Genomic DNA, 12,099 nt, shown 5'->3' on the forward strand with positions numbered 1-12,099 from the left:
GTTCATTTTTCACATACAATTGTTAAGGGTCATATTTCAAATAAAAAAGAAGTGAAACTGGAAAACAATATAAATTTTTACTTTTCTTATTTTAAACAACATCTAGGCGCGTCATTTGAAAGACCTTTTATAATAAAGAAAATATCAGAATTAGTGCTTTATATTAGGATCCAGACTATGAAAATTCTGTAATGCAGATAACTTGAAGAAATCGATTTATTCAAACTTCTCGTTAAGTAAAACCTATACCTACTTACATACATAGACTTGCTCGCATAACTCTGCGTACACTTCGAAAAAGAACAAAACTTTTATGTTTAGTAGTCGATTATTTTAAATATAGGGTTTTTCAATAAGGGCGGGTAGATGTTGAAATGGAATGTCGTGGCGTTTGCTGTGTGGCACGTAGCGCCGTCCTGCTGGAACCACATGTCATCTAGGTCCATATGGTTCAATATGGGCCATAAGGAATTGGAAGGGCCACCACGTCTACCGAAAAATGGGCGCAATGCGCGCAACGTTTGCGTTAATGAACCCTTATTTTGATAATAAAGTTTTATCATTTGAACGTGCTGTTCAATCGTGTAACTTGCCATGATGATTTGGCATAAACAACTGAATAATAAACAAAAGATTTGACAGATGTCACCAAAACAAAATGGCTGCCACAGGGCGCCAAAATCGACCCGCGCCAATTGAAAAACCCTATATAAGGCACTTGAGACTATGCTTTTTTTTATTTGATTCTTTGCTTATATCTTAACATATTTATGCTTTCTTGTTATTAAAATAAAAAAAAAAACTTAATAGGAAAAAAATTCATAAAAAAAAAATATGACTCCTCAAAAGTCTGCGTACACTTGAATTATTCCGCGAACAATACCGGAATTCGCGATTACCGTTAGTTTTTTCACTTCGCTTTATTGTTTTTCGCTGATGTGCTTTATTTGTGGTTACATTGGAAAAGAGTTTGGCACACTGTTTACTATGGAGCAAAAAGGAAAAAAAATTTCCGTAAAAGTTCGGAAACTTATATTAAAATATAGGTTGGAGGGCAAATCCTACCGAGAAATTCGACAATTAGTTGGCAGAACACATTCCTCGTGCCAGATAGTCTACGACAATTACGTGAATTCGGGCTCCATATTGTCAAAACCCCGGTGCGGCCGACCACCGTTGTTGATAGAACGGGAGAAAAAACGAATTGTCCAACTGGTGACTCTAAATCCAAGGATTACTGCTCACCATGGATACCTCGAAGTTGAAGAACGTTACTCCAAATCTGTTTCTGAAGAAACCGTTAGACGCACATGGAGAAATGCTGGATATCATGGCCGTGTTGCCCGTAGGAAGCCGCATATATCTGAAATCAATAGAAAAAAGCGTATGGATTTCGCCAATGAGCACGTTTCGAAGCCCCTAAGCTTCTGGAAGAATGAGAGCAAAAAGGAAAGAAGCTGGTACGGAGAAAAAGCGGAACTGCCATGGACAAAGAAAATTTATTGCCAACTGTAAAACATGGAGGTGGTGGTATTATGGTGTAGGGAGGTATGGCTGTCAACGGTGTAGCAAATCTCACGTTTATAGAGTCGACAATGGACCACAAAGATTATATCAACATATTAAATGAAAACTTATTGCAGAGTGCTCAGAAACTGCAGCTCCAAGACGAATTTTGCTTCCAACAGGACAATGATCCGAAGCATCCCGCCCATAACGTAAAGCTCTGGCTGTTTTACAACAACAAAAACCAGCTCAGATCCCCTCCCCCTAAATCCTATTGAGCACCTATGGGATTTACTCTAGCGTAGGATTCGTCAGCACAACATACGCTCTAAAAACATGTTGAAGGAGGTCTTCATGGAGGAGTGGAGGAAAATAACTGCCGAGGACACTAAAAATCTGGTTGATTCAATGCCTAGACGTCTGGCAGAGGTTTTAAAACGAAATGAAAATCCAACAATGTATTGAAAACAAGAAATTCCGGCATTGTACGCAGAATAATTGAAGTGTATGCAGACTTTTGACGAGTCATAATTTTGTTTCTTTTTTTTTGTATGAATTTTTTTTCTATTAAGTTTTTTTTTTAATGAAAGCATAAATATATTAAAATGTAAGCAAAGAATCAAATAAAAAAAAGCATAGTCTCAAGTGCCTTATATTTAAAATAATCGACTACTAAACATCAAAGTTTTGTTCTTTTTCTAAATGTACGCAGAGTTATGCGAGCAAGTGTATATTGGCTACCCTCCATTTGAAATAGTCGTAGCTAGCCATTAAATGGGCAAAATCAGTCAAATACATAAATCAATTAACGATCTCACCAAGAAGCTCAGGTAACATTCCCCCCATCCTCGATTTCACCAATCTCCCTAAGCTAAACACCAACAAAACTAAACAACAATTAAAGAAGAAATGTTAAATAGTTCAATAAAAGTTGATAATTCTAAAACGTGCACAGGGAATATTTTATGAAATACAGTTCCGCCTCTGCACATGCTTTTTAAATTACGAAATGATAAGCGGCGGACTAATTAGTAGTAAATTTGCGAATTTTTCGCTCATCCGATTTTATTTTTTCTATCAGCATTTCCGCTTAGAGTTGGTAATTTTTAATCACTGAAGCTGTATTAAATACCGATTTGTCGCCTGCTTGACCTCTAACAATAAAGTACATTAGTAATGGCCAACCAAATGGACAGTCCAATAGAGCACAAAAACCAAAAATCGCGGGTTGTCGTAATTTATAATCTGCTGTTGCTGAGTAGTGATTGGGAATAGAATTGCTAGCCAATAAAATATTTAATACTTTAAGTGGTAATTGGCACTAAATTCGTAGATTAGATTTTTGTTGGTATGACGTAGAATAGAGCTGCGCTAGTTCCAAATGGCCAATTGAGGCAAAACGTTTCAAAGCGTATTTTAGTAATTAAATTTTTTTTCTCCTCAATCTATATTGACAACGCAAACGAAATCGATTGAGATAAAAGATTTCAAAGAGTATTTTCGTAATTCAAGTTTTTTTTTCTCTCAATCGAAATTGACAATTTCAGTTGTTATTCGAAATTAGTAATATTCTGCTGCAAAGGTTGGCAGTTGAGCCTTCGTAGAGCATCGACGTTAAATTGAAATTTCCGTTTCTTTACACTGAAAACAGATAGGGAACGAACTATGTTAGTTGACTTAGGTAATTAGTAATTCGCAAGTTAAAAATTAGTGGGTAGTTACTGCAGGTATAGCAGTTTACACGTGTAAGAGAATATTGGGTAAAAAATGGGGTATCCAACCAAAACTATCCAATTGGTCCTACACAGCCATTGTAGGTAGGTAGGTAGGTGGTTGGGTGGTTGTCGTAAAGACACACTTTGCGGCCTTTCGCAGGTCCATTGTGATACCACTGGAGCTTATCCTTACTCTACGTGTTCCTTTTCAAACCATCCGGTAACTTTAATAAGCAGAGCTTCGTTAGTTTTAGATGGGCTATGTCCGCTACATCGGTTAAAAATGCTGTATCAAGAGTGCGCAGCCTTCTTATAGCTAAGCTTTCACACTCACATAAATGGTTCCTGACTGTTTCCTCTTCTTCTGTATTAAGACAGCTTCTACAGAAATCGAAGTACGGGAGTCCTAACCTTCTAGCGTGGCTGCCTATTAAGTAATGACCAGTTAGTACCACTATCATTTTTCTTATAGCTTCTCTGTTAAATTTTAATAAGCTCTTCGATCGACCGCTGTTCCAGTTCGGCCATGTCTGTCTGCTTAGTTCGCATGTTGTGAGGTTTTGCCAGCTTGTATTTACCTTTTTGATGGTTTGCCTGTCTATAAGTAATTTACACGTGGCTATAGGCATGGGTATGAGCGCCTTATCCGGTTTGAGATCCAGCGTTGTACCGGTTCGAGCAAGTTCATCCGCCTTGCAGTTTCCTGCTATATTCCTGTGGCCTGGCACCCAGATAAGGTGTCCATTGTAAGGCCAATACTAACTTATGCGGCAATAGTCTGGTGGCCTGCAACAGACAAGAAATGCAACAAAACTAAGCTGAATAAGAGACAAAGAACAGCGATTATCTTAACTACAGGGGCGCCTAGCACCAGTCCTACTGAAGCGCTCAATGTACTAACTCATCTGTAGCAGATCAGACTACATCAAAAACAGATCAGCCTACACAGTCCCCGACCTTAACTTCAAGAAAGTCTTTACGGTATATTTGCCAATGACAGCCGGATGGAGCAAAGGGAAGGTGATTGGAGGATACGACATCGAAATCTATACCGATGGTTCTAAGATGAACTGTGGTGTGGGAGCTGGCTTCCATTCGGAGCCACTCAACCTATTTCAGTCAATTCGTCTTCCTGACTATGCCAGGGTGTTCCAGGCAGAACTTTTAGCGATCAGAGAAGCATGCAAATCACTAAAACTCTAGAAGAAAGTTGCTATAAACGCCTTAGACTCCAACTCTATTTCATCCAAACTAGTCTTACAGTGTAGAGAGGAGCTGTAATTACTTAGTCATTGGCTTGAAATCACTCTCATATGGGGTACCGGTCATAGGAACATACGGGGTAATGAGATAGCGGATGAGCTAGCAAGAAAAGGTTCGACACTAGACTTAGCAGAGGCGGTGGCAGTCTCCACCCCACTGAACGCAATAAGAGCATCCATTGCTTTACACTATCTTGCTTTAGCCGAAAGAAGATGAAAGCTACTAACTACATGCATTACAACAAAAACACACAAACACGTCATACAAAATCCAAAGGACGAACCATCTCACGCATCACTGCAACCCTTACAGGTCATTGGAAAGTAGGTGAGCATGCAGCCAGACTCAACCTCCCCTTCAATCCCATCCCCAGAAGCAGTCAAGCGGAAAGGGCGAAGGAAAGTCTTTTTCTAGATAGGGCAGGACTTCGCTCCTTCGGTAAGCCTTTCTTACAGCAAATTAAGGAGATCTCAGACATCGAGATAAAGGATTTGCTGTTATACTTGGACCTCACTAAATGGGTCTGATTTGGAAACAAACAAAAAAAGAGACATCATCATACGAGACAGCGGTAGTAAAACGGTGCTGGTCCCTAATGAGGATTATTTCTGTGGAAATATTCAACCACTTCAACAACAACTACTGCAGCTTTAGGACTCGTATTTAAAAAAAATATTAAAAAATAATAATTAAAAATCAAAAAATTGAAATAAAAAACAACAAAAAATAACACAAAAAAATCATTTACCACAGCTATAGAAGTATACAATCAAGGAAGAGTGAGCTCATAATAATTCGTTATAAAAATGTAATTTGTAAATATAAAAGCCACTTTCTGTAGGTATTAAAAATATTTCATTCAAAAATCGTTAGGATGTCACTGAATAGAAGAAAAACAGTTAGTAAAGAATGCGAATGGCACCGGAATATTTTCAACCATACTTTTTCTTTCTTATTCTCTCACAGCATTACAACCTTACAACTCCTCCAAAGCGATCGGTCTTGAGCTTTTGCTTCATAGTTCCGTATTCCCAAATCCTCGTTTTCCATTGCGTCTATTCATCGGTTCCTCGATCTGTCTTTGGCCTTTACACGCATTGGCTTTCCTGTCATGGCTTCCTTCACGGCACAGTCAGCAGATATCGCGTTGGAAGCGTCAGTGTAAGCAGATTTTTACCATGGAACAGTACACGCCACGCGAGCGCTCCCAATTTGTTGAAATTTACATTCAACAAAAGAAGTCAATTGTGAAAACTCAACGTCCGTATAAAAAATTAAATAATGTGAAAAGTGCGCCTTCTAAGAACACCATTAAACGTTTGTACGAAAGGTTTTCGACTGGTGATGCTCTTTCTAAACCAAAGAGGCCAAATCAAAACCGACCAAGGCGATCGGATGAGAATATTGCTCTTGTACGGGCCAGTGTTGAGACGTCGCCAAGGACATCCCAAAATCGCCGTTCTCAGCAGTTGGGCATTGCTCGGACCACTTTACAACGAATTATCGGCATTGATTTGCATTTATTCCCGTATAAGATTCAATGGACGCAAAGATTGTTGCCTGCGGACAAGCCTCATCGATTGGAATGGACCCAAAAAACACATGAGTCCGTCGAATATGGGCAACCCAGTATATCATTCCGTATTTTATATTTAACGAATTAAATATAGATAAACCTTTATTAGGTATTTGACAGGAGCTCCTCATTGTGTTTGTGGAATGCGTCTTGAAGTGTTTCAATAAAAAGAGGGACCTCCAGTATTATGCAGCCTCCGAATGGATGCCAGATGGCTTTCTTATGAGGAGTTTATTTTACCGGCAGCAGTTTGCCGTTGCCTACCGAGGGGCGATCATTATTGAAAACATTTTGTTGTTGTCATTTTTTGTTTCATGTCCGGAGTTTGGTACCTGAACACTACCGAATGGTAGTCACACACCAACTCATCCATTCGGCTAAGGCGGCCGCCTCATAGATCAAGAAAAGAGCCTTTGAAACACCAGAATCAAAATTTTGCATATTTTTATATGACTTGAGAATGGTTTAAGCTACTTTTGCTTGCTTTTACTTTTATTTTTTTATACGAAATTGGTGATTCCTCAATTACTGTACTTACGAACAAAAACAAGTTTTTTTTTTGTACTCAATGCTTTTTTCGAGTTTTGTACTTGGCATCGATACTTTCTTGCAATATTCGCTATATAGACATCCATCATCATAAATTCATACCATCACGTTAATGTGAGTCATGAAAATTTAAGTTTTGTTTCTTTTTTTTTTTGTTTGGTGGTGGTGGAGGTGTTGTCTGAGTGACACAGCCCAGACCCAATCAGCACAAAAAATATTATTTTTATACACCTCTTGTAGAACCACTGCTTTTTATAAGGCGTACCATCTTTAACTATAAATACGCCTTCTTTTCTTCAACTCAGTTAACCATCGAGAATTCCCCCAGTATTCTTTGTCGTAGAACACCCAGACTTGGGCACTCTCACACAGATAGTGGAGGACTGTTTCTTTAGATTCTTCTTGATTGCAGCTTCTGCATCTATCGCTGTACCTGACATGGTCTCCCAACGGCCAGTGGCCGATTATTGTTCACGTAATTCTGAATATGTCTGCTTGTAGCTTTCTTAACAACTCACCAGTTCTGGATTAGTTGAAATTGGGCCACGTTTGTTTAGTTATTTTGCAGGTATCCGTGTTCGTCCATCTGTAAACAGCCTGCTTCTGGAATAGCGAGAAGATCTCCCTTTTACGCACGCCTAGTTCTATCGCTTCAGACATATACAAGCCATTAAACTGTGTTATACAGTCTAGGGTAGCGGTAGTAAAATCTTGTTGAGCTGATAGTAAGCATTTGGCTGTTTAAGATAGCACTATGACCAAACATTCTAGCATTCCAAAAACCACCTTCTTTTATTCTGAAGGCGGTATTCGTTGCTGTTAGCCGGTTTTGTGTTTACTTTTCTTGTAACTTCTGCAAAATTTAAATTGAAAAGTTGAAAAGTTGGGGCCCTCCAAAATTTTTCGCTTGGAAAAACTTCAAGAAAGTTGACTCCAGTAACTTTCAGCATGTAAAACTTGTAATAAAAGGGTGAAGTTTTCTATTTCGTACGACATTCTCGAAAGCAGGAAATATAATTGCATAGAAAAAAATCTGTTTGTTAGCAAATATTTAGAGAAGGCTTTTGTAGGTTGCAATGATATTTTTGCTCAATATGATATGCTTCTTTTTATTATTTCATTTTTTTTTATTTCTATAATAGCGACCCGAAGGTCGTGCCAGAGCTCCTTTTTTGAAAATAAGTAAATAAACATATATAAAAAGTTATGCTAAATGTAAAAAATGTTAATTTTTGGGCATTTTCCTTTGTAAAATTCAACCAAAATACTGAACAAATTTATTTCCTTTCAATAATAAAAATAAAAAAAAAATTATATGATTTTGACAATTTTCATTCTTCATTCGATAATTGATTTCATTTTTCACGCGATAATTTTTACTGATACATATTTCTTAAGTACTCAATTCTATGTTCCGATAAAAAAAGAAATAAGAAAAACATTAATACCCAAGTTGTAAGGAATGAGACTTATTTAAATGAATGCATGCCCACAAAGCAAAAAATGCATTGATCTGAATGCACATTCCGTGTTAAAAAGGTTTATTCTGGTGTTACTTTTTCATTGTTTCAGTGAATGCATTATTAAAAAAAAAAAGGTCTTATTTCCAAATACGAACGAAATACTGTTATTTACGTAGGAGTTAACAGAGAATCAATTCTCGACCGCTTGCTTCGAAAGGCAAATGACTTCACACTTTTACAGCTCTGTAATTTAGGTAGGAATTAACAGAGAATCAACACTCGTCGGCATGCTTCGAACGGAAAATGACTTCACACTTTTGCAGCTCTGTTATTTACGTAGGAGTTAACATAGTAGCAACTCTCGTTTGCTTGTCTCGAACTGCAAATGCCTTTACACTCTTACAGTCCTGTTATTTACGTAGGAGTTAACAGAGAAGGAAGTCTCTGATTTCACACTTCAACAGCTGTGTTGTTTATGTAGGAGCAGAGATGTAGGTGTTAACAGAGAAGGAACTCTTGCCCACTGTTTTGCTACTTTAAGAATTTCACTTTGTTTTCCTTTTCTTATCGTAACTTTTTAGTCATATTTTTGTATTAAATTTAAAATGGTTTTAGGAGTATTTAGCAAGTTAAGTAATATATTAGGAAAGCGCTTATCATTTGGTACCTTACCTTTTTTACCTTTTATTATTTAACTTTTAAAAATTTATACAAATTTCAATAAAACAATAACTGAATTATTTATACAAATTTAAGTAAAGACTTTTAACAGCCAACCATCAACGTTAAAATGCACACCTAAAATGATACATGTAACTGGGACACAAACTTGCGTTTATGAAAAATATTATTTTTATCTTTTGCAATGACAAAATTTTTATTATTTATTTTTACTTTTGTAACTCTTGAGAACACCAAACTGCAAGGAAAATTGGAACGCGGTAAATAAAAGATAATATTGGCATTTATTTATTTATAATGAAAAAAAAAGTGATGGGAAGTGTTGCCACATGTATATATTTCTAACAGATATAATAAATATAAATAAATTGAAATTAAACTTTTTCAAACAAATAAAATTTTTTTGTTTTGCTTATGTTTTTAGTCTATTTCAATAAATCAAACCAACAAAAGACATTTTTTTCGGGAAAGAATTTCTGTTTTCTTGTTAAAAATATTTGGGGAAAAATTTGTATTTTTTTTGCTTGGGAAAAACCTTTTGGTTAGTTAAAATTTTAACAATTCAAAGCATTTTTTTACTTTTCAAGATTAAATGTACTTAAAAAAATTTTTTTTACAAAAAGCTGAAATTTTGTTTTAAATTTTTGCAATTTAAAGTCCTTTTTCAAGTTTTTAAGATAAAATCTACAATTTTTAAGCACATTTTTGTTTTTTAGAAAAAAATGACAACTTTTTTTTTTTTTTAATTTTTCACAATTTAATCTTTTTAAGATAGAATATAATTTTAAGCCAACATTTTTGGTGAAACTTAAAAAAAAATTCTTTGGTAAAACCTTTATTGTTTTAGTAAAAAAAGCTTTGGGGAAAAACTTGTAATTTTTTGCTTGGGAAAATTTTTGGTTTTTTTTAATTTTTAACAATTTAAATCATTTATTTTTACTTTTCAAATAAAATAGACTTAAAAAAATTTTTGGAAAAAGCTGAAAAACACATTTTTGGTTTTTAAAAAAAATATGACAACCTTTTTGTTTTTTTAAATATTTCACAATTTATTTTTTGAAGTTTTTAGGATAAAATATAATTTTTGGTAAAAAAAAGAAAAATTCTGTGGTAAAAATTGTATTTTTTTGGTTTTGCTTGAAAACAAAATTTTGACTTATTTAATTTTTAACAATTTAAAGAATTTTTTTTTACTTTTCAAGATAAAATATAATTTTTGACAAACATTTTTTTGGTAAAAATTAAAAAAAAATGTCATTGATAAAGCCTGTATTTTTTTGGTAAAACAAACTTTGGGAAAAAATTTGTAATTTTTTGCTTGGGAAAAAAGATTTTTTTTTAGTTTTCAACACAAAGTGTACTTAAAACAACTTTTGGGAGAAAACTGAAATTCTTTTTCAATATTTTCAATTTCAAGTCCTTTTTTATCCACAATTTTACAAACTCATTTTTTTTAAAGAAGACACCATGTTTTGTTTTATTAATCCTTCCCAATTATTTTTTTTTTATATTTTTAGGATAAAATATAGTTTTTGGCAAAGATTTTTCTCTGTGGTAAAAATTAAAAAAAATATTTTCTTTATTAAAAATTGCATTTTTTGGTAAAAAATACTTTGTGAAAAAATTTTTTGTTTTTTTTTTTTTAATTTTTAACAATTTAAAGCATTTTTTTTTTTACTTTTCAAGATAAAATATACTTAAAAACAACTTTTTGGAAACAATTTTTTTTTTTCAATTTTTGCAATTTAAAGTCCTTTTTTAATTTTTTCAGATAAAACATACAATTTTACAGACACAATTCTGTTTTGAAAAAAAGAGAACATTTTTGTACTTTTAATTTTTCAGAATTTAATTTTTTTAAGTTCAGACGAAATATAATTTTTGGCAAACATTTTTTGTTGGGTAAAAATTAAAAAAAAAAATTTGTTTAGAAAACATTTTTTTTGTTAAAAAAACGTTGGGAACAAATTTTATTTTTTTTTTGTTAACAGTAAAAAATGTTTGTTTAATTTTTAACAATTTCATGCCTGAAACTGCATAATGCGACCCCATTAACTTTTGAATCGCTTGGATCGCTTGCCATGGAATCGCTCTTTAATTAAAATCACTTGCGATTTAATGGTTTTTTTTTTTATAATTTTTAAATTTTCACAATACTTTTGCGATTTAATATTGTAACATAAAATAATTCAATTTGCTAGTAAACATGTTCACCTGTTCAACCTTTAATACAACTAATTTTAAATTTCCGTTGCCAAACGGAATGGGAGGTTGAAATGAATGACGCAATTAGATTATTTTCCTCCATGTAGTCTGAATGGAACTTTATGCTTTCTAGTTTATAATAAATAAAAAGTAAATATATAAAAAAAAACAATGCATACCCTGGATGCCTGAAAATATGCAACACTATTTGCGATCCAAGTTCGTCGTTCGAACTCAAAGCTGTGCCGGTCACACGTCATACAGTAGTGGCTAAATAAAATTGAAACTACAACTTGAAATCGTTTGTAAAAATTTCTTTCGTATACAAATAGCTTAGAATTTCGCAAATCAAGCATTTAAAACAATTTCATAGAATTTTTGTACAGGAAAATATTTGAAGTCTTGATGCATACTGCGTTTGTACGGGTTACTGCTTCGTCGCTACCCTTTCAAAACAAGTATCTAGAAAAGGTTCATTGCTCCATTGCCGTGTGCATTTACATACCTACATTCATATACATATGTATCTGTATGTATCTCTGATTGTTGATTGCTTCTTTTACGATTAAAAAAATCTGCTTACGAAACTTAGTGGAATGCAAAATAATTAAAATGAAATTAATTGGCTAACCGCATGCATGAACTTGAATAAACCTTCGAAGTGGGAAATGGCTCGCCCGCTTCGCCAAATAATATCAAACCTAATTACAAAATTTTTGTTTCACTTTCACTTTTTTCGTAATAGATTTTAGGCGTTATTTGAAGCTTAATGAGGTCAAGGTTTGCTAATCAATACAAATACATTTGGGCATCGGATTTGTTAAAAGCTGAACATTTTTGACGCGTTTAAATTAATTAAGTATATTTTATCTAAAACATTTTTCCCCTAATATTTTTAACAATAAAAAACAATTTTTGCCCAAAAAATAAGTAAATAGAACTGCTAGTTGTTAAAAATTAAAAAAACAAAAATTGTTTAACAACAAAATACAAATTTAATTTTTATGCATTTCATTCAAATCTAAGAGAACATTGAAAAAATAAATAATTATAACTGTTTGCAGAATATAATGATTTTTAATAATGTTGTTTTTTAAGTATATTTTATCTTAAACTAAAACAAACTTTAAATTGTTAAAAA

This window comes from Anastrepha obliqua, chromosome 5 (genome assembly GCF_027943255.1).
Source record: "Anastrepha obliqua isolate idAnaObli1 chromosome 5, idAnaObli1_1.0, whole genome shotgun sequence".
Taxonomy (NCBI): Eukaryota; Metazoa; Arthropoda; class Insecta; order Diptera; family Tephritidae; genus Anastrepha; species Anastrepha obliqua.